Source organism: Herpailurus yagouaroundi, unplaced genomic scaffold (genome assembly GCF_014898765.1).
Source record: "Herpailurus yagouaroundi ecotype Mexico unplaced genomic scaffold, PumYag 198, whole genome shotgun sequence".
NCBI lineage: Eukaryota > Metazoa > Chordata > Mammalia > Carnivora > Felidae > Herpailurus > Herpailurus yagouaroundi.
In genome coordinates, this window is record NW_024412429.1 from 15,574,538 (window position 1) to 15,599,895 (window position 25,358).

General features: G+C 38.9%; 1 protein-coding gene across 5 annotated transcripts in view; it reads right to left on the reverse strand.

Moving 5' to 3' along the window:
- Nucleotides 1-25,358, reverse strand: part of ESR1 (estrogen receptor 1) — a 393,295-nt gene that overhangs the window by 182,531 nt on the left and 185,406 nt on the right. The window lies entirely within an intron of this gene.

Here is a 25,358-nt window from a genome sequence, read left to right on the forward strand (position 1 = left end):
CCGAAGGGTGTTTTTTTTTTTTTTTTTTTAATGAAAAAGTAGACACAAGTACAAAGGATAATCTAAGAAACTCAAGGAAATTGTGAGCCCTGAATTGCAGAGAATGGAGCAGAGTATAAAGTTACTTACAGTAGGCAGAAGAAAAAGAAGAAAATTGGCTTGCTGAAAATGACGAGAGAATTGGAGACAGGGATAAGGAAATGACAGTTATTTTTCCCATGATTTTAAAGTGAAGGAATAGAACACAGAGCTCCTGAAACTAAAGATTTTATTTTTCAGGAAGAAAGCACATAAAAACCACACACAGGAGAGGAAAGAAAAATGTAAGTTTTGATGAAATGTCCTAAATAGAAACAGGAAGAATCGGGGACGGGGGTTGGGGGGGCGGAGGGAGTTTCTAAAGATGCTACTTTGAAAATTACCAGATGATCACAACTTTTTAAAAGGGATCACTTTGTAACTAAGGGCCTGATTGTCACAAGAATTTTCTAGTAATTTGTTTGTTTGTTTGTTTTAATTTTTTTTCAACATTTTTTTATTTTTGGGACAGAGAGAGACAGAGCATGAACGGGGGAGGGGCAGAGAGAGAGGGAGACACAGAACCGGAAACAGGCTCCAGGCTCTGAGCCATCAGCCCAGAGCCTGACGCGGGGCTCGAACTCATGGACCGCGAGATCGTGACCTGGCTGAAGTTGGACGCTTAACCGACTGCGCCACCCAGGCGCCCCATTTTCTGGTAATTTGGTGATGCTTTTAATTTTTAGTTCAGTAGGTAAAAAGAAGATCTAATTTAATATGTTATTCTTCATAATATTACAATTTCACAAAATCTGAAATATCACACTGGAAAAGACTCCGCCTTCTTTGGGAGAACAAAATGAAATCTGACAGATGAACTGCAGTGGGGAAGAAAGATCATATTGATCACCAGGTCCCATCAGAATAAGTTGTTCTACTTAATCTTCGTAGGTATTCTAACAGAATAAACTTCCTCGAGTTACTAATCTGGATATCATGAGCTAACAATTACAATTACTAAATACAATAACTAGCTTATCTGCCAAAGATATTAGTTAAACTGTCATTTGAATAATTCTTCTTTGTACCAGTGAATGTCATTATTTGAAATAGGGTGAAACTTAACAGAATGAACTTGTTAAAAATGAAGCGTGTGCATCTACAAAAGCTTAATTATAATTACACAGTCAATTGTGATCATTTTCAATAGTTCTTGGCAGAGACAAATGACTATAATGAGTTCCATTAATGGACTGATGTGTTCTGTGTATATGCCAGGGAGGGACTTAATGAAAGTGTCCGAAATAGGAAGAGGGCATATGAAAGGAAATACCAGGTAAAGGTGAAAATCTGCACCGTGCTGTGAGTAGAACCATCATACAATGAATGAAATTTCAAGTTATTCGAGAAAGTGATTTTCAAATTTACATACCAAAAGTCAGTGTGTAAATCCTCGGCTGGTAAAATGGCGACTTCTGGCTTTTAGCTTCCTAATAAGTGAAAATGATATTAAGGTTGATATTCTCTCACTCCTAATGTTCCTGTTATCATAAGACTCTGCAGGAGTGGGAAACGAGGATTTTTACACCGACGTATTATGAGAGCATGAGATATGTCCCTCCCTGGAATACACAAATGTCATGGTGCTGGGCAATGACTGACACCACATTTTCCTTTGGTAGGATTAGAAACCTTGTGACTACTTTTTCACCAGCTGTCTACCTCTTCCATAAAACAATATAGATTTCAGAAGGGATAACCTCCATGATTCAATTGTCTTTAAAGGGCACACCTAACAAAAAACAAGTCAGGGATTGAGGGAACTGTGGCCACACTCTTAACACAGGAGCAAGGTAGGCTAAGCAAATTATCAAATTATATCAATCTTTATCAAATTAAATCAGTCTTTCACTCCATTAGCCAAAATTCATTTCAACTGAATTTACAAAATGAGGATTCACAAACTAAGTACCACATGTAATGTAAGATACAGCATCTACCAACCAGACAGAATGCTTTGGGTTTCTGTTAATGGGACCCTCCGTCCTTCACTTCTCCAATTTGATGTCTCCCAATTGTTAGCATGGCTCAATAGAATTCTCTGGTGATGGAAATGTTCTGTATGTAGCTGGGTTGTACAATAAAGTAGCCAGCCACTAGCCACGTGTAGCTAGTGAACATGTGAATGAGGCTCATGTAACTGAGTTGCATCGATAACATTATTTAATTTTAATTGATTTAAGTTGAAATGGCCACAAGAGGCGAGTGGCCACCTACTGGGCCATGCAGTGGACCAATGTGTAACTGAGGATGCTCAACAGCACTCAGGGGTAACAAATGGCAGCCATCTCAGTGGGGCTCAACTCCAGATGCACATTAGAATCATCTGGGGAGGGGCGCCTGGGTGGTTCAGTCAGTTAAGCATCCGACTTTAGCTCAGCTCATGATCTCATGGTTTATGAGTTCGAGCCCCACATTGGGCTCTATGCTAACAGCTCAGAGCCTGGAGCTTGCTTTGGATTCCGTGTTTCTCACTTGCTCTGCCCCTCCCCCTGCTCACACTCTGTCTCACTCTGTCTCTCAAAAATAAATAAATGTTTTAAAAAAAAAAACCTTAAAAAAAAAGAATCATCTGGGGAATATTGAAAATAATTCTGGGACCCTGCCTCAAGCTACTGATTTAGAGAAGGGTAATGGAAGCAGGATTGCCATCTCTACATCAGAACAATAAATGAGTCTAACTAAGTAAGGAAGATGCACCCAGGACTCCAGTTTCTGGAACTGTATTCAATTTACATTACTGTGGATGCGGCTGTGAGCAGGAGGGAGGCCCTTGCAGAATGAGAGCAGGTTACAAAGTGAGACAGCAGAGTTTTAAGGCTTCTGATTGATTTTCAGAGAGAGTTAGTGGGAGCTATAAGGATTTAGGAAAAGGAAATATAAGAAAGATACAGACATGGGAAGAAACAGGAAAACTCACTGAGTAAAAAACAAAGAAAGATCCATTTGGGTTTTGCCCTGCTCTATTTTTGTAACCATTAATTTATTACTCTCTGTATAGGGTTTGCGGCTATCTCTTACTCTAGCATCTAGATCTGCTCTGTCCAATCCAGTAGGCACTAGCCACATGTTGCTGTTTAAATTCAAATTTAATTGAAGTGGAATGGAAAAGTTCCTCACCCTAGCAACATGTCAGGTGCCCAATAGCCCCATATGGCCAGTGGATACAAAAACGGGTGAAGGCCATCAAGAGGTAAGAACTTTCAGTTATAAAATAAATAAATCACAGGGATAAAAAGTATAGCATAGAGAATGTAGTCCGTAATATTGTAATAATTTTGTACGATGGCAGAGGTTAACTACATTAATCACAGTGAGCGCTGAGTAATGCATGTAATTGTTGAATCACCATGATGTACACCTGAAATGAATATAATAGTACATGTCAACTATACTTCAATATGGAAATAAATAACAAAATAAGGTTGGCTTTCAAGTTACTTTTGGCCAAGGCACCACATGCTGTAGAAAAAAGTATGGAATTTCTAGCTGGACAAACACGGAGTTCAAATCTTCACTCTACTGCCAACTAATAGTCAAATTACTCAAACTCTCTGAGACTGAGCTTGGTCATTGATAAAATTATTTTAAAAATCTACTGCACTTGGGGGCGCCTGGGTGGCTTTGTCGGTTAAGCGTCCGACTTCGGCTCAGGTCATGATCTCACGGTCCGTGAGTTCAAGCCTCGCATCAGGCTCTGTGCTGACAGCTCAGAGACTGGAGCCTGTTTCAGATTCTGTGTCTCCCTCTCTCTCTGCTCCTCCCCTGTTCATGCTCTGTCTCTCTCTGTCTCAAAAATAAATAAACATTAAAAAAAAAATTTTTAAATCTACTGCACTTGACGGTTGCACAGCCATGGGAATGTGCTCAATACCACAGAATTGTACACTTCAAAGTGGTTGAAACTGTGAATTCTGTCATGTATCTTACACCACAATTAAAAAACTCTGCTGCAAAAGAAATGGACAGAACAGAACATTTCTATTATTCTAAATTTCTAACAGAAATTCTATTAAGCAGTGCTACATGAAATATGTGGTATATCCTTCCGGAACCGTCAGAAGTGACAAAGATGTTGCTGCCAGCGGAATATTGTCTCCGCCTAGTTTTCGCAATAACAATAACTGGTCACCACACCTTCTCTACCCCCTCTCTTATCGCCCGTGTTTCCATGTTCATAGCATCTTCCTGCTGGATTGGCTTGTGGTCTCCACCTCCAGTTCATTCCCTCCCTGTCCAAAAGCCAGCCAATGCAGAGAAAGACAATATGTCAGCATTCCTACCTGTCCGTCTGGTGAAGCGTATAATTAAATCATGCTCCCAGACAGAGACAGCAAACAGTCCACATCCACACCCAAGGCCTGGGCAAAAGCTGCCTTCCATCATCAAAAACACAAACATGACCAATAAGCATATTAATACCCCGAACACCAGGGATCTGATACTGATATCTCAACATTATGATGATGCGTTGAATGAACTCATTCAATGATATTTCTGAGCTCACCTAAACATCTCCCACTCCTCACCCACACCACTCCCTAACAGCTCAGTTGGCCCAGAGGCTATGCTTCGCCCAAGCTTTTCGGCCCCGAACCCAGTGGTAGCTAGGGAACTACTTATGGCACTTGCCCACATGCCTTCCAGAAATGGTCTCCATTCCCAGAACCTTTGCCTGCTGGTGGGTGTCCTGCCCCTGTAGACAGATATCCTGACAGTGGCTTATACAGTGACTCCATCTGCAAACCTCCCTAGTAGCTGAACCCGGTCTTTTCTTTGCTATACCCATTGAGTGCAGTGCCTTGGACTGACACTGACTTCGTGAAGCTCATGTAACTTTTCTCTTCTTCCCCTGTTCTCTGGCCCAAGGTACAAGAAGGCCTCTCATCCCGACTCCGTTGGCCCTCTTCCTTGGTCCCATAACTAGTTTCAAGTTGGAGAATTCCTAAATTATGACAAAATTCACTAAAATTCCCACACCTCTTTGCCCCACAGCAAATGGCTAGCACATACCCCAGGGATTCTGTGCCAATGTGATGAGGCTTTTACTTTGACTTTCAGTGCCCTATATGGAATAGAACCCATGACCTTGGTGTCATTAGCACCAAGCTCTCACAGGCTGAGCTAACACTCTTCTAAGTTTCAGGAGAAGTTTAAGGTCACAGAGATTGGGTTGCCCTTTTCCATTTTATTCTCTGAAGATAAGGTGAATTACCTTGATTGCAGAAGTTGCCCAAATAAAAATATTTCAACTTGGTGATTTTTTGGAACAGTGTGTACTCTGAGTAGATGTGGGGCAAGCAATCAGAATAAGCTACCAGGTATCAGTTACAAAATCCCTCTGAAGAGAGACCTGATGACAGTGGGGTGTCTTGCTGAGAAAAAAAATTGCTTTAAACATAAAACCATCCAACTCTTCACCAGTCATTGCCTTAAGAAAACACATTCACATAAAAGAATGGGGCATAAGTCATTGTTTCAAAACAATTTTTTTCTCGATTGTTCAGAAAGCTTTCATTGTTCGTGAAAGCTTTGTTCCTCACTTAGCTTTGTCCCACTTGCCTTCAAGAGGGATTGAAAACATGCTGACAAGGAATGGAGGAGTTAATTTATTTGTCCACAGCTTCATGAAGTATCTCCACTAGTCATTGGTGCTTTAGTTTTAAGCAAGGAAGGGGCAAGGTATGCAGTTAGTGGCTTTCATGTGTCCTTGCCATTTGCAATGACAGCTGCCTTCCATCATCAAAAACACAAATATGGCCAACAAGCATCTTATTAATACCCCAAACACCAGAGATTTGATACTGATATATCAACATTATGGTGATGAGTTGAATAACTCGTTCAATGGTATTTCTGAGCTCACCTAAAATATAATTAAGTACCAAATGAGGAAGAAAATATTTACAGTTGTGAAATTTATCAGCTAGATACAATAATAAGAATGTACACAGTTGTTACAGCAAGATAGCTGGTCAATCTCACTCCCAAAAGAGCAGAAGAGACATAAAAAGAAAAAGAATTACCATGAATAAAATTTCTTAAAAATGAAAAAAATGGAGAGATGTTTTCCCACTAAATCTACATAAGAATATCAAAGCTTTTTTTTATTTTATTCATAAATAATTCATGCACACTGTTGAAAATACAAAATATGCAGAGAAATAAGAAGTGGAAAATAAAAACCATACATAATTCCCTTACCTAGGACTAGCTGTTGCTACCCTTTTCTTGTCTATTCTTCCAGAATCATTTATGCACTCATTTATTCACTATTTTCTTTATTGCTCAGTACAAACCTATATAAATTAAAAGGCTTAAATACTACTTGTAATTCACTTTCCTCATTTTGGCAACATACATCCAAAGTGTATACATTTTGACTCAGCAATTCAAGTTCTAGAAATGAATCCTAAATAAATAATTACTGTGGTGTCCCAAGATTTAACAAGAAAGCTGTTCATAGTCTTGTTTAAAATCATGACAGTTAGGGGTGCCTGGGTGGCTCAGTTGGTTAAGCGTCTGACTCTTGATTTCAGCTCAGGTCATGATCTCATGGTTTGTGAGATCGAGCCCCATGTTGGGCTCTGTGCTGACAGTGCAGAGCCTGCTTAGGATTCTCTCTCCCTCTTTCTCTGCCCCTCCCCAGCGCTAAATAAATAAATAAATAAATAAATAAATAAATAAATACATCAAATAAATAAATAAATAAACATTTTTTTTAAATCTTGAAAATTAGGTGTTTGCTTCAGCAGCATATATACTAAAATAGGAAAGAAAATCATGAAAGTTAGAAGCAATATAAATACCAATAATTTAAAAAAATAGTTAAATAAAGTATGCTATGTCTATACCGGAATAGTAATACAGCCACCCTAAAAATCTCGTTTTGAAGAATATTGAATAGCATGCGAATACATTGAAACAAATAGGCAATATAACCCCAAATTTATAATTTTTTAAGAAATATATGACATACCTGAAATAAGATAATAGAATTTTTTTAAAGGTATGTCTTAAAACTATCAATAAAATGAGATACGTAGGAATATTTTTTTTTTACTATGGAAGGGCTTTTGGAGGAAATTTTACAATATTACTGAAGGCCATTTAAAAAACCCAAAATTAATAGCTTTATAATGTCAATGGCTGGGAAGACTAAATATCACAAAGATGTCAATAGTCCCTAAATTAATTTATAAATTCAATGCAATTTCATTAAAAGTTAATTTAAAAATTCCACTGGAAGCAAAAATAGCCATGAATAGCCAAAATAATTTTGAAGAAGAACAAAGTCCTTTCTAAGAAGGATTATAAAGTCAAGTAACTACAAAGTTATGGAAATTGAAACTGGTTTTAGTGAAGGCATAAACAAATAGAGGGGAAAAAACAGCAAAGAGAGCTCAGAATCAGATTCTCATACACAGGAACTTCATAGATAATGGAGGTACTTTATAGATCAATGAGAAAAGAATATTATTTAATTAATAGCTCTGAAATAATCTGGTTATCCAGATGGAAAAAAAATTTATATCCCTACCTCATATCATAAACAAAATTCTCTTTCAGCTGGAATAAGTAACAAAATGTGACAAAAATACTTGAATAGTTTTAAAACAGAACATAGATAAATAACTGTATAGTGTTCAGACAGGGAAGGATTTATTAAACAGGATTCAAAGCACAAACTATAAAGAAACAGTATGATAAATTTCATATCTTAAAAATTAAAATTAAAATTCTATGAAATAGATGACACAATAAACAAAAAAAGACAAGCTACATACTAGGTGAATACATTTGCAAGACACAAAATAAATAAAAAATTAGAATCCAGGATATACAAAGAACTCTGAAGAATCGATAAGAAAAGACAACCCAGTGTTTCTGTACATTTTCCTTGCTGGCGTTTTGTTGCTACTGTATTTGGACATTAAAATTCAGAGCTGTTTATAGGTGTCAATTTAAGGGGCTTTTTTTTTTAATCTAGTTCATTATTTTTAACACTTGCCTAATCCAGTTTCCCTTAATTTTAAAAATATTTATGAGTCCTAGATAAAATTCACTTTCAAATTATTTTTAATGGTTTTTTAATGATTTTTAATGATTTTTTAAAAGATTTTTAATGATAATTTTTATTTATTTTTTTTTAAATTTTTTTTTTCCAACGTTTATTTATTTTTGGGACAGAGAGAGACAGAGCATGAACGGGCGAGGGGCAGAGAGAGAGGGAGACACAGAATCGGAAACAGGCTCCAGGCTCTGAGCCATCAATCAGCCCAGAGCCCGACGCGGGGCTCGAACTCACGGACCGCGAGATCGTGACCTGGCTGAAGTCGGACGCTTAACCGACTGCGCCACCCAGGCGCCCCGATAATTTTTAAAAACTATGTATTTTTTATTTCCTTTACTGGATTTTCAACTGTTTCCTTCTTAAATCATTTTTAATCTTAACTGATGCGGTTTCTTAAAAAACAGCCATCTTAAACAAAATGTGCTTCAATTTCCTCACTTGACTAAGTGAATTCTGTCATTCAAGGGCAGGATACAGAGTTCATTGTTTGGGTTTATTCTCAAACTGTTTCACCATCTGTGTAAACAGCTTTTTAAATGTCTTATAGGTCTCAATCTCCTATAATTCTTTTAAAAATGGCATCTAATGTAATCATTTATTTTACCTTCTAACATAACTTGTTAATTAATCTGTTACCCTTTATTGGGGCGCCTGGGTGGCGCAGTCGGTTAAGCATCCGACTTCAGCCGGGTCACGATCTCTCGGTCCGTGAGTTCGAGCCCCGCGTCAGACTTTGGGCTGATGGCTCAGAGCCTGGAGCCTGTTTCCGATTCTGTGTCTCCCTCTCTCTCTGCCCCTCCCCCGTTCATGCTCTGTCTCTCTCTGTCCCAAAAATAAATAAATGTTGAAAAAAAATTTAAAAAAAAAAAATGTCTTACATCTGTCTTCCACTATCTTTTCAGATGTGTGTGTGGGACCTAATGGCGAAGCATGATTTAAATTTTCACAAAATCTTTAGTCATTCAATTTTACACTGTATAAGTCTTCAGCTAATATCTTTCTGCTTTCATATAGAAAAGTTAGCCTGCCTATAAGCTACACTCGTGGTGCTCAGGAATCTTTCTTGATTTCTGTATTTCTTCTTTAAATCCTTAGATGCCTCAGATACGGAGAAGTAAACTCTTGGAACAGTTTCACATCTTGCCTCGAACACAAAAGTTTCTGTCTTTTTTTTTTTTTTTTTTTTTTTTTTTGATGGGACAGCAGTCTGGTTTTGAGGATGATGCCCCAAACCAAGTCTTTAGCTACAAGGAATATTTTATTTAATATGCCTTGATGTCTTTTCCTATATCATCCAATTATTTGAAGTTCAAACCTGTTTTTTCCTATCATTAGGTCCACCTGTTCTGCCTGAATTATCAGCAGCTCTTTGTGTGGCTCAGTTATGCGCACCCACTTTGCATTTCACGTCCTCCTCTGTTCTTATTGCTTCTAGCATCCTGAGCACATTCTGAGCACAATTCCCTTGTTACTCCTTACTTCCTTTGTTCTCCTTCTGTCTTTCAAAGTAGCATCATTTCATCCACCGCCCCTCCAGTTGCTGTCTCATGGCTGTGCCCTAGGTGGCTTTCCTCCAGCCAACTCTGCCTTTCCCTATTTCAGCATTCATTAATTGGACCCGAGTGCTCTGTTGGGGTATTTTCTTTTCTAAATATTCTCAGTATTTTTAAAATTTATCTTGCTAGGGTTTGTTCTGCTATTTGTTTTGTTTAGTTTTGTTCTCTGTCCTTGTATCAGACATTTCCTTATGAATATATAACAGATATGGATGGGAATTTTTTCTGACCCATTACCACTGCTACAAGCCAGAAAGCCACATTTCCTTGGGGGTAAAAAAAAAAAAAAAAAAAAAAAATTCTATGTGAAGTGAATCAATTCCACATGTACAACATTTAATTTGGGGAAGGACCCCACTGAATACCTGGGGAATCGCGGCATTGGAGCAAATATGGTTATTCCAAAATCAGTTATTAAAAATTATTGAAACTATTTTTTTAAAAAAACTTTCATGTAATGAATTAAAACCATATTGAGAGAGGGAGAATCAAAATGTGTGTGAATACACTAGAAAAAATTGAGCTAATATCTGCTTGCAAGAAATAGTATCTGGAAAATGCATGATGGAACAGCCACACCGCAACTAATATTTTATAGGAAACCCCACATACAGCATAACAGGCATATGTTTGAATCCTCTACAAAACAATATAATAAACATAAGAATTAGGCTAAAAGGGAAAGACAGAAGTTGACATTCAATAATAAAGATGCTCTACCTAGAACTTCTCAAAACAAATACCTACAAAGAGTTTCAGCCATCAACAAACCAGTTTAGCTTTTCTGTGGTTCTGAATATTATTAATGTAATTCAATGATATGTAAATTTTATTTTAACTTAATAGTTCTGGAAATGGATTTTTTATTCTCTTAAAATGAGCTTTTTTTTGGTGCGTCCAGGTGGCTCAGTCGGTTAAGTGTCCGACTCTCGGTTTCAGCTGAGGTCATGATCTTGTGATTTCCTGGGTTCAAGCCCCACATCAGGCTCTGTGCTGGCAGCGTGGAACCTGCTTGGGATTCTCTCTCCCTCTCTCTCTGCCCCTCCCTCAATTGGGCTGTCTCTGTCTCTCTCAAAATAAATAAACCAAAAAAAAGAGCTTTTCTTTGACTACATGTATAATTTTATTTATTCTTTATGATAGTTGTATTACTTGGCATTATTACTTTTCATGTTCAAAACTGCATAATAAGTTTTCCACCAGTCTATGCATATGCAAGAGGTCTTGCATATGCAAGTGGTGTGAATTTAGTCATGCTTATATGATCTGAAGAACAGACTTAGTCCAAGGGAATTGTTCAGCTAAACCCTAAAATAAGCCACCTCTTCTCCTTTTTTCTGTCATCATTAAACTCACCATTAGTAACAAATATTCACAAAAACATCACTGCGCAGAGAATAAAACAAGCAAATGACTGCCCTGATAGAAATTAAAAATCTCATTGGAAAGATAGGAGATAAACATATTTTTAAAATACAATGCCAAGTTGTTAGCTTGGCTCAACTACTGGCATTCAGAAGGTGCAGCGAGTGTTCAGTAAATAAAGATAGATTATATGCAGCACCAGGCAGTTGGCTGGATGCTGGTGGAATAGCACAAAGGTCCGGAAAATGACTGGCAGGGCACTCTGCCAGTCAAGAGGCCAGGCAGCAGAGAAGACTTGGTGACAACGTTGACCCTAGAGCTAGGTGGTTGGCATCTCTATGGGTAAGTAAAGCAAAGTCTGTGCACCATCAACTCTACCAATGAGAGAAAATGAGCAGTCAGATAAATAAGCTAGAAGTCAAAAATCAAAGCTTCTGTGTAGATGGGGTCATGTCAAAGCTGAGAAATGGAGGTGAGGCAGAGGACAGATGTTGCAGTGTATGCTAACATCAACAGAGCTGAGGTCAAGCAGGAGTCAAGTGCCAAGACGGTGGAAACTGCCCTCTTGCAGTTGGAATTGACTCCACGCCAATGTGTCCGTCTTGTCTTCAGGCTGTCAGGGATCAAAAAGTTCACTGCCTGGATTAACACAGGGGCTCTAACAGCAGCCCAACTGACCCTCTGATTAGCACAGAGAAAAAATATTATTAAGTATTCAGAGGAAAAAGGGGATGATTTCCAAGGAGTCCTAAATGAGTTAAAGAGATGGACTTTAGTAAACAGGAACATTTATTACTAATAAATAAAGTATTAATAACCAACTTGAGATTGAAGGGAGGCATAAAGGGACAAGGTACGTTCTGTGGTCAATGAGCAGCCAAAAGTTTCTTAGGAAACCTGGTTGCTGCAGCCAAAAATTTCTTAGGAGAGTAGGAAAGAAGCATGAAAAAATAGGTGAGATTTAGCGGGTGGAGAAGTTTGAATGCCAGGGTAGGCAACAGGCAAATTGTAGATTCCTTAGGGCTAGACACTACATCCTACATATTACTGATTACTTTGAACTACATGCTTAATAACTAATTACTTAATAATTCTTGATGGACTGAGATGATGATGATAATCTAGTAGAATTGCATTTTATTTGGACATTAGGTTAGGTACATATGGCAAAAATTGTGTGTGCTCTTTATTACCTGTTGTGAGCAACTTTCTGGTTGGGTAAAAACCAAATACAATACTGAAAGCTATACCTTCACTCCTGCACAACCTTATTAGCAGTTATTATTATCCTCATTTGACAAAATAAAGGACCTGGGGTTCCGAGGGCTTAAGTATCTTGCTCAAGATCACACATCTCTAGACAGATTTCAAAAGCTGAAGACCAAAATGCTACACCATATATGAATTATAATGCCTAACATCTGCCAATTAATAATTATCAAAAGATAACTTAGGCATTCGATTCTCAGAATAGCCTGATGGGGTAGTTGGTGTTTTCACAGAAGCATGTTTTCTATGAGACTGAGACCCACAAAGAAAAAGAAATAAATCTAGGGTGGGCAGGATGTAACTTGGCAATACGACATATTTCCAGGAACATCAGCCAGAACTTGAAAGTAAATACAATGGGCCAGCTAGCACACTTGAGCTTGCTCGATTCCTGGGTGCATTAACGTCAGTAGGGTCCAAACTGGTGGGTGAGCTAAGACAGCAGGAATTTTTAGGCCCACTCCAATCCTAGGTCTCTTGAGGGGATGTTAATGGTTTCTTTCCACCTTTAGATGAACTGGACTTTGTGGTCAGGGACCACATTTTACCCTTGTGTCTCCAAGACCTTCACATAGTAAATGCTCAGGAAAGGTTATCTGTAAATGATTTAGGCTAAGAAGTATGGATTGACCTGGCATTTGTTATGTAAAACGTTCTAAATAAAACTGCCTAAAAGTTATTACAAATAAATGCAATAATAGCCAGTCTTTTAAAGTAAGCTTCTAAAGATATAAACACCTAAGTATAATTGTGTGTGCTTCTCACCAACTTTTATTTGCTCAGGTCAAGTTTAAACTAAACCGCATGTTGCCTCGAGGTGTAACCAGACTTTTCTTTATACACAACTCCACACTTGACCTTAGGGTCTCTCAGGGCTGGCAAAGATGTCGCAGAAGTCTGACCACAGGTGTGTTGGTTCACACTTACTGAATACATTTTCAAGCAAACATCACCAGACTACCTTGTGTGATACTTAACCAGGAACTTCTCAGAAGTCACCATCTAGCCTTTTCCTTTGTCCCACGAGGCAGAAACTAGAAAGTTTCACCGGTTCTTGGGATTCACATCTTAGGCATAACTATTACATCTCTAATAACAGAAAAGAGCATAGTTATATTGAAGACCTATCCCAACAAACTTAGTTCTTGAATTCTTTCATTTATGTAGCTATATAATTGGTAGTGACATCATAGCCACATTATATAGTTCAACCATCATGATGGCAGCAACACACGGATTTTTGTGACACTCCCCACTCAGGAGAGATTCTCTTTCTATACTCATTACTGAAGAGAATCGCTCTGGCCATTCCAACAGGTTTTTCCTATCGCTAGTTGCTCTGCAAATTTAGTTTGAAATATGAATATGATGGCTGCTGAGGTCGTTCCTCATATCCAGAAATGCATATACACTATCTTTGCCTTTCGATTCTGACCTCTTCAGTATTAATCTGAACTTAGATTGTACATCCTAAAATTTAAGATTTGAAAGATACTTTAGAGACCACTGAGTCCTGAGCTCATTAATTTTTGAAAACGAGACCTGAGTCCAGAAAAATGAAGTGATCTGTCCAAGGGTCCTCAGAAGAACCAGCTCACACACTTGATCCTTAGCCAGGCCTCCTTCTACCTAGCAGAGTTGCCCTTTTTTATATAAAAAGGAAAACAAAGAGACTTTGCAACAAATATTGAAATTGTTATTGGAAAATACTGGAAACCTGTGGCCTGAAGGAGAAAATGTCCTTTTTAAAATTGCATTAAATATTAAGCAATATTAAGTAATTAAATATTAAGTAACTCTTTAAAGAATATCCATCACCATATAAATTTATTATGGTACATTAGCTGTGCAACTAAGCCAAATGTGCTGATTAACGTTCTTGTTGAAAAGTAGTATTTTGTGTCCACAGCAATCGTTCCTAAGTCATAATTGTGGTCTATCTGATGTTAATATTTTACTTTTGCATGTGTGTATCTTTCACAATGATCTAAATAGCTATAGTTCAGCAAGGCAGTGTGGTACAATGAAAAGAGCACTGAACTAGGAGTCATGAGTCTTGACCTCTTGTCTGAGCAGTTAACTAGCTGCGTGAGTTGGACACGAACAATAAGCTGAAAACCAAGGAAAAGCAAACAAGCTGGGGCTAGGTGACTTTAGTTCTTCTCAGCTCTAAGCACCATTCATTATCCTCACCACCATCACTGAAACTAAAGGTAAACACATGAAAATTCATGAAGTCTTTGCTTTATAGAATTTAAGAGCAGCAATTCATTCATACAATTTGCTGTCCCCCAAATTCTACATTTTATAAGTTCTATCCTCAAGAAAGGGTCTCTACATCATTCCAAGGCCATTTTACTTTTGCAAGAGCAAGTTATAGGAACAAGAGAGAGCCGTCCTGAAATTTCTGCCTGGCCTCAAAAGCCTGTCAGCATTCCCTCTAACTTTCCAGGTCATTCTTAGGAAAGTAAATAAAGATCCCTCTTGGGGCCCCTGGGTGGCGCAGTCGGTTAAGCGTCCGATTTCAGCCAGGTCACGATCTCGCGGTCCGTGAGTTCGAGCCCCGCGTCAGGCTCTGGGCTGATGGCTCAGAGCCTGGAGCCTGTTTCCGATTCTGTGTCTCCCTCTCTCTCTGCCCCTCCCCCGTTCATGCTCTGTCTCTCTCTGTCCCAAAAATAAATAAACGTTGAAAAAAAAAATTTTTTTTAAATAAATAAAAAAATAAAGATCCCTCTTGCCATCCTGTAAGAACTAAACTGACCCCTAAATAAGCAACCAAATTACTTCAGGATAAAAAAAAATTAAAATGGCATTCTAACTATAACTTAAATAAAAATGAAATAGGATTGTCGATGAAGTCTTTGGTCGATTTTATAACAGGCAGGAAACGCCTACCGAAATATTAAATAGCCTTACCTTTAACTGCTTTTTAAACCGCATTCGTGAGCAGTTGTCACATTCACGTGCAGACCCTAAACCCACATCTGAATAAATTAGTGAAATCTAGCCTATCTGAAATGAGCCCATATACTTCCAGGAGTACTGGCTCACATCTGCTTCGGGGTTTTTCTCACTCATGGTGTCCACTCGCCCTGTATCTAAGGGAGGCATGAAAATGGAATACCTGTTGTTTGCAGTGCTCCAACATAAGCTGTCAGGAATGTGACATGCAGGAGTCCCACACTGAGTGAGGAAGGGGAAATAAACCCAGTGGTCACCCCCCGCCCCCCCGCCACGTCTGAGGTATTAGGACGCTATAATTATTTTTCAGTCCAAAATCTGAAAAGGTCATATTTCTGGTTGTGATGAATTACAAACATGGCCCTAATTTTTCAACCCCTGCAAGCCTTAAGGACTCAGCCATTTGACTTGTTTTGGCCTATTGGGTATCAGCAGATAATGCAAGCAAAGGCTTGAAACAGGCTTGTGATGTGGGGATGTTCTCCTTTGGGCCTCTGTCATCACCATGAGGATATGCCTGCAGGAGCCTGCCCGGGGAGGAGAGACATACCAAGCAAAACTGAGTTCATCCCAGCCACTGGAGCCAAAAGAGCCAGACATATGAGTGCACCCAGCAGTTGCCCAGTGGACCTCCCTGCCATGTAATAGATGCTTGTTGTGTTTGCCATTGAGATTTTGAGGCGAGGTTCTGTGATACAGTAGAAGCTAACTACTATACTGCAGGTTTTAGGTTCCCAGCAGATAGTTTCCCTTAATTAAAAAAAAACAAAAACAAAAAACCCTCCATCTTTCAATCTCTTCAGAGTTCTACAGTGATCATGTACTTCCAGTTCATTCACTCATTCTAGTAATTCATGCATATGCTACAGCTATTTATTGGCTGCCTATTATATGCAGTCACTGATCGATGTGCTTGTAATAGATCAGTAGACCAAATACACCAATGTGTTTTATTTGTTCGTAAACACCCATCCGGAGCTTACTTTCTAGTAAGAGAGACAGATATCAAACAATAAACATAATCTAAAATTAATCTTATGGTATATTACAAGGTGGAAATACAATGGAAAAACAAAGGAGTGGAGTAGGCTGGGGGCGTAGGGAGGTAAGACTACTGCAGAATGTGTGGGCAAGTAAACTGTTCTGCTAAACAGAATGGTCAGGGCATGCCTCACTGACAAAATGATAATGGAGCAAAGAACTGGAGGGAGGTGAAGGAGTTCTGCACACAGGTCTCCAGGGGAATGGCATTCCAGGGAAAGGGAAGAGTCAGAGTAAATGGTCCAAAATAGAGTGTGTCTGGTGTTAAGGGTGCCCCCAGAGCTCAAGTAGAATGAGCAAGAGACACGGTGACAGGAACAGAGGTGAAAGAGGCAAACGTAGGGAGGAAGTAGATGACAAGGGACTTCAGGCCACTGTAATGACATCGGCTGAGTGAACAGAAACCCGTGCCAGGTTTTGAGAAGAGAAGTGGTCTGATTTGATTTCCACTTTTAATGTGTCTGCAGGGGGAACAGACCATAGGGAAGCAAGGGAAAAAGCAGGTAGTGCTTCAGCGATAAAGTAGGAGAAAGACGATGGTGGTTTAGACCAGCATGACAACAATAAAGTGGTGAGAAATGGTCAGATTCTGAGAGTATCTGAAGGTAAAGCCACCGTAGCTTCCTGAATGTGAGGTATGAGGAAAAGAGAAGAGTCAAGGATGACCCAAATGTTTTGGCATAAGCCATTCAAAAGATGAAGTTATTAGCTAAGACGGGAAAGACTGAAGATAAAGCATATTCGAGGGGATATATAGGGGATTCGAGTTTGACCAAATGGAGTTGGGAGATGTTTATTAGATACCCAAATGAGGAAGTCACATGAGCAGTTGCATTTAGGGTTGGAAGTATAAATTTAGGAGTCGTCAGCATATAAATGGTATTTTTTTTCTTTTTTTAAACTGTACTTAAATCCAAGTCAGTTAACATCTAGTGTAATAATGGTTTCAGGAGTAGAATTCAGTAATTCATCACTGACATATAACACTCAGTGCTCATCCCGACAAGTGCCCTCCTTAAAGCCCTGGGACTAGACGATACCAAAAAGGAGTTGAGACAGAGAACAGAAGAGGTCCCTGGGCCACTCCAATATTAAGAGGTCAGAAAAGATGATGAGAAACACACAAAGACCTAAAAAAGAGTGACCACTGGGGAAGGAAGAAAACTAAAAGAGTATATGGTTCTGGAAGCCAAGTAAAGAAAGTAGATTAAGGAGGAGAGGATTATCTACTGTGACAAAAGCTGCTAACTCGTCAAGATGAGTACTGAGAACTGTGTGTTGGATCTAGAAACGTGAAAGTCGTTGGTAACCCTGACAAAAGCAGTCTGGGTTGGTGTAGTCAGTAGGGCATCCATCTTCAAAGTGAGCTGATCCCATCATACTCTGCCAAATCTGTAAGGAAGCTGTTCTGTCTCCATCAAGAGATCTGAAGGCAGCATGGTTCTTACAGGCGTGGCAGTGCTGGGCTACCTGCCATCACATTTCACCCAACTGAACTAAATAGCCACAGATGCTGACCTGCCTCCACCCCTATTAGGCAGCTGAGAGCACAATGTATCAGGACATCGCTTCATTTTTACCAGTGTTTGGATAGAACGACTTGTCATCTCATTTTCCCCATTCATGCTAAACTAATGGATTCCAATGTTGTCATTACCCACCTCCTCTTTTCTCTAAATTCAGAGTTAGTCCCGACACACTCCACATCCCCTACTACTGCCATTGCTTCCACCACTGCTAGAGCAGAAAGAGGCAGCTATTCATAAGTTAGCTATGAACTTGGTAGGCCCAATGACCTTAGCTCCCCAGGTCAACAGATCACTGAAGTCTTAGTATCACCATGTTCTCTAGAAGAATAGAACAAGGTGGGTTCTTTTACTCTGGATTTCTTCTGTCTGTAGTATGTGCATGTGTTTGCGTACCTTAACTTAGTGATATGCCACCCATAGTTTTAGTCAATTATTTTTCATGTTAAATGTGAGTGGCAGCATGGAGTACTTACTGTAAACAGGTGTGCTGGAAAAAAGAAAGAACTCTGAATCTAGAATTCTAGGCTCAATTTTTCTGCTAGGTAGTTCCGAGACTTTGATCAAGTCACTTAATCTTTCTAGCCTCAGGTTTCTTACCTAGAAGATGAAGGAGTTAGATTAGATCCATGGTTTGCAAACTGTGTTTTTTCGTGCCCTGGGGTTCCTAGAAGGTCTCTCAGGAACACCAAACTGAGGGAAGAGAGTCTATGCCAAATCAGCTTTCATCTGTCTTATAGACTGATGTCTATAAGTCTTATAGACTTCTACGGCTGGTAGAAGCATTTGATTGCTTTAAATGTTGCAAAGCACTGAATTTGTAATCTTTAAGGTCCTATATAGATTCAAGGACTTAATTCAGTATATTGCTTTCTGTAAATGAAAAATGATCATATGGGGGAAATCTTGAATAAATTAAACATCCATGATATGCCTTAGTAAAATAATATTTTAATAGCATAAACATAAAGGTACTTAAAATATAAATATATAGGTGCTTAAATATGTATCCGTTGCTTAAAACGTGCAGAATCTCTTTGGTCAAGAGCAGCTAGCTTTTCTTTAACATTTTGCTTAAATCAGACCCTAAACAGGAAGCCCTAACCCTGCCTTCTGTAAAATCCTCAATTCACATGCAGTTACAATTCTCACAAGAATTACTGGACAATCCCAAGAAAGAACCTCACGTTTACATTCTCAATTCATTGATTTGGTTCTACCATCATTCATATTAATAATCAGTCAATTACTCTTGGTAAAAGATAGCCAATGTAGGATTAAGGGAAACCTAATTTCCTGGAATGGGAGCTTATCCCTTCAAGACAATGAATTATAGTAACTCATGGTGAGAAATATTAACCTGAGGCAACAAGGAAATATTTTATTTTCCAATTCTTCATTGGGCTTTTGAGTTATTTTGGACATATAACAGGTATCTCCCCATCTATATTATTAGTATCTTTTCACTTCTAAATTGTAACAACTTAATTTATTTATTGTCTTGGAATAGTTCTCAAAATCAAACTATAACATCGTTATCAAAATAAAGAAAGACTAGTCAATATTACTTTATTTCAAATTTCTTCTTTTTTTTAAGGACAGCTGACACACAATGTTACATTAATTTCAGGTGCACAACAAAGTGATGTGACAAGTTTATACATTATGCTACACTCACCACAAATATACCTACCATCTGTCACATACATTGGTATTAAAATATCACTGACTCTATTCCCTATGCTGTGCCTTTTATTCCGTGACCTATTCATTCCATAACCGAAAGCCTGTATCTCCCACTCCCCTTCAAATGTCTTTGTAAGATGTTACAAGGAAACAACCAGAATCGGCAGTGCATGTCTACCAATTAATTTCCTCCATCAATTAATTTCTGTGTGCCAATTTCCTCTTTTCCTTTTTCAATGTGGAAAATGAAAACCTTGCCACCAACACATTTTGAGTCTATTGTGAGAAAAGAATTTTAACGGGTTTGTGTAATAAATCTCTGACATCACCAAAGGAAAAACACAACAAATCTCACTCCACATGAAGCTCTATCCAATGTGTGACTCCAAAACGAAAAAAAAAAAAAAAAAGAAAAGGCAGATGTGGCTGAGCCAGGTTTTTATTCCCCGCAAAGGAATTAGATATTTATTTCCCATGACAAGTGATGAAACTGCCATTCTCTTTTTTCCAACAACAACAAAAGAGAAAGAGAGAGAGAGAGAAAGAAAAAAGAAAAGATATAATAGCTAACACTTGTGTGGTACTTTAAATTTATAAAGTACTTTCATATGTTATGAATTGCAATTTTTGTAACAAACTTGTTAAGTATAAATTATTTTTATTTTACATCTGAGGATAATGAAGCTCATCAAAGTGACTATACCAGGATTGCTCAGCAAGTCTGAAGAGCAGGAGTACTTAGACCAGGAAATCCAACTCTGAAGCCTCCCCTCTTTCCACAAAACAAACTAAAATAGCAGATTCTTTGATAACAATTGTACCCTTTGGGAGTCAGGTGGTCTGAGTAATATGCTGGGTCGGACTAACCCAGGAGAGGTTGGCTAAAGCTTTGAACTTCCACTGACCATTCTCATCTTCAGCTTCCAACCCATTCTCAACTTGTCTTCTGGCTTTTTTGCCACTTCATATGCAAATGTCCTATTTGTACCGAAAAGACAGGACACTGGTGGAAGGGACTGGGTCTTATTTATGTTTGCTGTCTCCATAATAGCTGACGTGTAAGAAACTCTAGTTGTATGTAAGTGATGAATCACTCAATTCTACTCCTGAAACCAATATTGCACTGCATGCTAACTAAAATTTAAACTGAAAAAAACAATTTTTAAAGAAGCTCTCAACAAGTAACTATTTAAGTGAATTGAGTCATCCATCTTGAACACTTATTCTGTGACTTGCTATGCCCTAGCTCAGTAAACAGGACAGAGAGAGAGTCCCTGTCATCATGGAGTTTATGGCCAGTTGTTGAATAGCTAACAATAATTACAGTAACTAGAGAAGAGCTATTTGCCATCAAAGTTGAACACCGGGAACTAACCCAGCGTGAGGCAACAGGGAAGTCCTCCCTGAAGAAAAGACATTTAATCTGCCTTCTAAGGTTGAAGGGGAGGGGCCCAGGTGAGGAGGAAAATGCAACTGGAGGCAGAGAGACTAGCATGTGCACAAAGATGGGGAAATGCATCCCCTAAAGCACATCTTAAATCCTGCATCTTGGGACATCTGGGTGGCTCAGTAGGTTAAGCATCCGATTTCAGCTCAGGTCACGGTCTTACAGTTTGTGAGTTCGAACCCCGCATCGGGCTCTGCGCTGACAACTCAGAGCCTGGAGCCTGCTTCAGATTCTGTGTCTCCCTCTCTCTCTGTCTGTCCTTCCCCCACTTGTGCTCTTTCTCTGTCTGTCAAAAGTAAATAAATAAACATTTTAAAAAATTTTTTCAATCTTGCACGTTACTGAACTACCTTGGCTCAGAACCAAATCTCATAATGATGTCGGGATTTTCAGGGTAAAGTAGGCATCGTAAGGAATTCAAATAATTTCCTCATGTAGATAAATCATGTACTCTTTCAGATCTTTAGAACATTTCGGTAATTTTTTTCAGTCTTGCTAAAAAAAAATAGGGGGTAGGTGTAGGGTTCTCTCTCTTTTATCTGAAACTAATTATTTTATGTCATATGTAGAAATTCAATACTCTAATTGGTGTCAAATCTGGTTAAGAAGCTGGATTCTTGGGACGCCTGGGTGGCGCAGTCGGTTAAGCGTCCGACTTCAGCCAGGTCACGATCTCGCGGTCCGTGAGTTCGAGCCGCGCGACGGGCTCTGGGCTGATGGCTCGGAGCCTGGAGCCTGCTTCCGACTCTGTGTCTCCCTCTCTCTCTGCTCCTCCCCCGTTCATGCTCTGTCTCTCTCTGTCCCAAAAATAAATAAACGTTGAAAAAAAATTAAAAAAAAAGAAGCTGGATTCTTATGAAACCAGTAGGAAATGTTGTAAAGATTTATTTAGTCACAGCTGTTGTTACAAGTAATTTCAAATTTTATAGTTATAATTGTACTTCCAGTTGTAAATTAAGTCTTCAGTAGGATTTGGGGAGTTGTTATACAAGGTGTCATGAGGTTATGTGTGTGGTATTCCATGTTGTGGAAAATACAATAAATTACATTGCTATAAAGGTAAACACTTTACACATATAATTAAAGTGGGATGTTTGCACAGCCTATAATTTTACAACTTTAAAGCTTGGCATAAAACTTACATATGTATACAAACTGCCAGGAAGACACATGTTTTTTGATTATATGTAGACAGATACTGAATAACCGCTGAAAAATCCCTCTGAGATATTAAGTACTGAGTTTTGTTTCCCGTCCCCCCTCAAGTTTATGTTGAAGCCCCAACCCCAGTACTTTAGAATGTGACTGTATTTGGACACAGAGTCTTTAAAGAGATAATAAAGATTAAATAGGGTCATATAGATAGGTCTAATCCAATAGGCTGGTGTCCTTATAAGAAGAAGGGAAAACACCAGGGTCGTGTGAATACAGAGAAAAGGCCATGAGAGGACACAGTGGGAAGGTGGCCATCTTCAAGCCAAGGAGAAAACCCTCAGATGAGACGAAACCTCTGACACCCTCACCCTGGCCTTCCCAGCCTCCAGAACTGTGAGAAAATACATTTCTGTTGTTTAAGCCATCAGGTCTATAGTATTTTGACAGAGCAGCTGTTACAGATCAGATATAAATAATATTATATATATAAATAATATATATATTTAAAATGACATATATTTATAAATATATATTATTTCCCACAAAAATTCATATGTTGAAGTCACAACCTGCAATGCGACTGTATTTGAAATAAGGCCTTTATGGAAGTACTCAAAGATTAAATAAGGCCATAAAGGTAGGGTCCTAACCCAGTAGGACGGACACCCTTATAAGAAGAGAGACAATACCCCAGAATGCTTCCCCCATGTCTGTGCCCACAGAGAAAAGGATGCAGTGAGAAGGCAACTAACTATCAGAAAGCCTGGGAGAGAGGTCTTATCAGAAACTGAATTTTCCAGCACCTTCTTTTTGGACTTTTAGCCTCCAGAATTGTGAGAAAATTAATTTTGTTGTTCAAACCGCCCCCCCCCACCCTCCCACCCCCTGGCTATAGACTTTGTTAAGGCAGGCCAACCAAACTAATACAGCAGCAAACTAACACAGATACAGATTTTGGTCATAAATACACATGTATGAGTATATGCATGCACATGCAGACTAGCGAGGTGCGGTCAGATTATCTAGAGTTGGATCTGACGACGGTGGGAAGACTTTTATTATGTCTTTGCATATTAAGATTTTTGTCAGACTACAAATGAGTATACATAATTTATGTTTATGCAGCCAGACCGTATCTGGATATAAATTAGGAAAGACAGAATTGTTTTTATGAAGTGGGGTCAATGCATGGGTACTCTCAAGGGAAAACATGCTTTGGAAATATTCACAAATTGATTACTGCAGCTTTCAGAGAGAAAGGAAGAGGCTGGGCTTAATCTACCTGACATTGTCAAGAAAGCACATTAAATTTGGACTCTACTGGTTCAAATTAAACTTTTTACATGTAGATGTTATATTCCTGTCACTTATCAAGTTACCTTAAGAAGCTTTTTATTAAGCCTGACTAATTCTCTAATGGTACAAAGAAAGATGAGTTCCTTAAATATTTAATCCATTTGTGACTCAAAGTGTCACTTTCAGAATGTGGCTGTTAAATTCTTAGAATTAATTACCCTTTGAATTAAAACTGCTTTGTCAGACATTCAAGACATATAGTCAGAGCTCATACAATGCATAAATTCAACATTTCATCTGTTCATCAAGAGACTTTATTCCAAATGCTGTATTGAAAATCCCAACCTGGCAGCCTTGTTTGTGACCATGGAACTCAGGAATCTTCGACGGTAAGATTCCTACCCACCAAGTTCTTGGTCTTTCTCCTGCTTCCTCCTTCATCCAAGTGTTAATGAGCTAAAGGTTAGCCACCCTCTATCTGCACAATCTCTATTCTTTTTCACTGTAACTCTGTTCTCCTTAACCCATCCTGAATCTCATCTCCTTCAGAAAGCTTTTCCCCTATGACAGCAGGCAACCACATCATAGGCCCCTCTCCCCCTTTGTATCCTCCTAAAACACTGAACACACCATGACTTTAATTACGCATTTTTTATCTGTTCTCTCTCAGTACCTTGAAGGCTACCCAAGACTAGCATCTGTGTTCCTCAAGGCTGGATCCCCAAGAAGACAAGATCAATCAGGCAACCACATCAATGGAGCACCTTGTACCCCCAAACCAGACACTGGATTCCCATAAAACAAAACTGGAAGACTGGATCCAAGAGGAGACAGAAACCCACAAATACACACACACACACACACACACACACACACAGCCATTGCCACAAAGACACAAGCACACAGGCACAAATCCTGAGTGCCACATGATTTGTTAGCGCTCAGGATTCATTCCTGAGGTGCTGCTCCCAGTACCATGCCAGGTGCTAAGGTTATAGCAGTTGCTGGTTGAGTCAATTTCTGAAGGAGAAAGCTATCTTTTGATTGAAACTTAAATTCCCTGAGGGATGTTAAGAGATTGGAAGATTATACATTAGCTATTTAGCTTTCACATTGACAAGTCTCAGTTTAGGGAAGATCTATTCTCAGACACCGTTTTCTAACGTTAGCAACAGAAACAATCACTGGAAAATACTTCTAGCATAATTCCCTGAGCAGGCTTCCTTTCCTTCCACCACCACCTCCCACACCCCTCTGACTTAAAATATAAGTATTTACATGTAAAACGTAAAACACAAAATGGCATTTTAGAATCTCCAGTTCCGAGGGTTGATGGGGGGTGGGAGGGAGGAGAGGGTGGGTGATGGGTATTGAGGAGGGCACCTTTTGGGATGAGCACTGGGTGTTGTATGGAAACCAATTTGACAATAAACTTCATATATAAATTAAAAAAATAAAAAATAAATAAAAATAAAAAAAAATAATAATAAAAAAAAGAATCTCCAGTTCCAGTCAGTTTCTATTTTTTTTACAAAAAAAAAAAAAAGCATGTCATAAAAAAGACTTCTGTTGCAATGAAAAATAGAACTAGGAAACAACTAATTAGAAGGGAGAACACTCCACTGCCAGGGTTGTTGGGACAGAAACAGCCAGGGGCACCTGCGTGACACAGCCAGTTAGGCATCCGACTCTTATCTCGGGGCGGGTCCTGATCTCATGGCTCGTGAGTTCGAGCCCCCCATGGGGACATGCGCTGATAGCGTGGAGCCTGCTTGGGCTTCTATCTCTCTTTCTTTCTGCTCCTCCCCGGCTTGTGCTCAGTCTCTAGGTAAATAAATACACATTTAAACTTTTTTAAGAAGAGAAGAGAAGAGAAGAGAAGAGAAGAGAAGAGAAGAGAAGAG